The sequence below is a fragment of the Lipotes vexillifer genome, unplaced genomic scaffold, assembly GCF_000442215.2.
Source record: "Lipotes vexillifer unplaced genomic scaffold, Lipotes_vexillifer_v1.1 scaffold120, whole genome shotgun sequence".
NCBI lineage: Eukaryota > Metazoa > Chordata > Mammalia > Artiodactyla > Lipotidae > Lipotes > Lipotes vexillifer.
This window is the reverse complement of record NW_006791240.1, coordinates 2,714,994-2,717,893: the sequence shown is the minus strand read 5'-3', so window position 1 is coordinate 2,717,893 and position 2,900 is coordinate 2,714,994.

The window sequence follows — 2,900 nt, the reverse complement described above, 5'->3', positions numbered from 1 at the left end:
CTGGACATTGCTCTTTCCCTCCCTGCCTCTGCGTGTGGCTGGTGTACCTGGAGATCTATGCACTTGGCATAGTGAGGACTCAGCTGAGTTGGCCTCACCTCGGCCCTTCGGTGTGCAGATCTCTGGAGTCTTAGTGGACTGCCGTATCTAGTGCCTGCCTAGGCAGTGTGCCCCACAGTCTCTGCTGTGGGCTCCCTCACCCCTTGCTTCAGTTTGGCTCCCAACTCTTGGCTACCTCCCCACAATCCCTAGCATGTGTGTCTGTCACATAAAAGCTAGAAAGGACGTAGGGACCTTCTCCTGCCCTCTCTTGCCGAAACATGCCACACCACTGTTTTTTTCTGTCATGTCTGCCATGTTAGCTTGAGGGCACCCTGCTAAGCAGTTTCTGAACAGGAAGTGAGAAAAGGTCCCCTTTACTTTTGTTGCTCCTTTGTACTGTCTGGGCTGCTTTTCTTTTCCTTCACTTTCACTGCAAGGATCAGGTACAGGGAGGTTGATGTCCTGCTTTCCCAAGCCCCTGGTTATAACTTCTCCCTTCATTTGTGGCTTGCAGACCTCTTCTCTCTGTTGCACAATCGGTCTGAGAAGACCTTCCCCCCCTGTGTTACAGCCTCATTTTCCAGCCTTGTGAACTTCTTACCTCTAAGTGGTTCATTCACTTCTCTTCTTTGGGGGCAATAAGCCTTGTGATTAGCGTTAACAGTGGAAGATGTGCACAAAAATAAACCAGCCTATAGGTAAAGGGATAATAAATTAGGAAATATTAAAAACACCTTGACTCATCACTCCTCACTTCTGATTACTCCGTAGTGTGGTAATGAAGATCAGCTGCAATCAAGTACAAGGAAATACTTTGTGGTTATAAAGGGGAGGCAAACATGAATTGTTGCTATTACTTGAATCAGAACTTAGCCACTTGGTCTTGTCGTTAAAAGAGGTTTGTCTCCTTATTGATTCAAAAAAAGGGTTCCTTCTTTTATCTGTCGTTTTTAAGGAGAAAGTGTTCAGTTCAAACCTTGACTTTTTCTTCCTCTTTGCTGGTCAGATGTGTGAGTTTATATCGCTTTTCTTGAATTCAGTAGTTTCTCATCTTCATTTTGATTTCCATCAGTAGAAACGAAAAATGTGAATTCCAAAGATTTTTATTTGATATTTTTTCCTTATAGGTTAGAGGTAGGAAAAGTCCACAAGGTAGCCAGAGAAAATCTCTTCTGCTGGCAGGAACTATTTCTTCACAGGGTCTGGAACTGAGGTTAAACCTTGAGGATGCTGACTGTGCTTGTCCGTAAATATATAGGAAAGGAAGAATATTTCAAAGTGATTAAAGAAGGACCAAGAGAACTCTCAAAACTGAATTCCTCCCAGCAGGTGAGGACAATCTGTGCTGATGTTGAATAAAAACTAGAATTGATATTTACTTAACACTCTATAGTTTACAGGGTTTTTTTTATTTGCTACGTCTCACTGGAGCAAATAAAAATCTTCTAAGAGCAATATTATTATCATTCCCATTTTACAGATGCAGCCAGACTCATCCCGATTTGGTTATATTTTGACTATTACTTTAGTTCAACGTGATCTTTACTTAGCCAGTTCCTTTACTTTTAAATGTGTGCATCCAGGGGAATGCCAGCTCTTCTCACCTTGAAATACAGAAGGTGGGAGAATTTCTTGTTGCACCTTGAAACCCTTCAACCTGGGGCAACTTTAGAGATGAATAGGATTCCTATCACCCTTCATTGTCAAAGCTCACAACATGTGGAAAACTACTTTATAGTCAACATATCCACCAATAAAATCTATAAATATGTAATTTGGAAACAATGTTTCTATGGCAATATAGTATTTACCTGAGCAGTAATTATGGCAGTGCAAATGTGTTCATGGCTGGTTAGAGAAATCACACCTGTTGCTAAGTGGGTTGCAGTTACTATCTTTTCTTTGCCAAATTTTATTGCTCAGATTACATGTTCTTTGTGGGTCATCATCACCCCTTTAATCGTTTATTATTTACTGAGTGTGTGTAATAGGCAAAGGGGGTGATATTTGTCAGGTTTTAAATGAAAGGAAAAAAACTGGCTTTGGGAGTGTGAGGTGGGAAGCTTTTCCAAGCACGAGAGCTGGTGTGGGAAAAGGGGACATGAAGCTGGATTGTATGGAGCAAATGCAGAAACTGAAAAGTGATTTTAAGTGACAGGTCATGGGGAAAGAAACTTCTTGCATAATTGGGAGTAGGAAAGAAAGGAAGTAGGAAATAGTATAAAGGAAGCAGGAAGTAGTATGAAGGAAGAAATAGGAAATAGGAAAAGGAAAAGAGGGAGACCAAAGCGTAATATGAGAGAGAGGGGATACTGTGAGATCATTCATCCATTCACTCATTAAACAAGAACTGAAAATCTGTTATGAATTTGGGAGCTCTGAGATGTTAATATCCTTTAATGGAGAAAGTAAGTTCCAAAAAGTTAAGTGAGTTGACACAGCCAGTAAACAGTTGACCTTAACTTTGAATCAGAGCTTTGATTCTGAGGTCTGTGTTCTTTCTACCATGCCAATGCTGCTATACCTCACAGAGACCTTGTTTTTATCAGTTTTCTTATAGTTTTTTCCATTTCCTGAATTGAAAAATAGTTTGAAAAGAAGTAGATATATGGAGTTCTAGGTGCTGGAGAGATTGAAAACACTGCTAAGCGTGGTTGGAAGGAAATCATTACTGAGAATAACTTTTTGGTAATCATTTCACAATGTATATGTATATCAGATCATTACACTGCACACTTTACATGTAAACAATTATATTTTTCAAGTAATCTTCAGTGAAGCTGGAAATAAAAAAGAGAATAACTTTCAATATTGAGTGATGGAAGTGCTGGAAATAGGGTTGGGATGTTTCGAGGGCA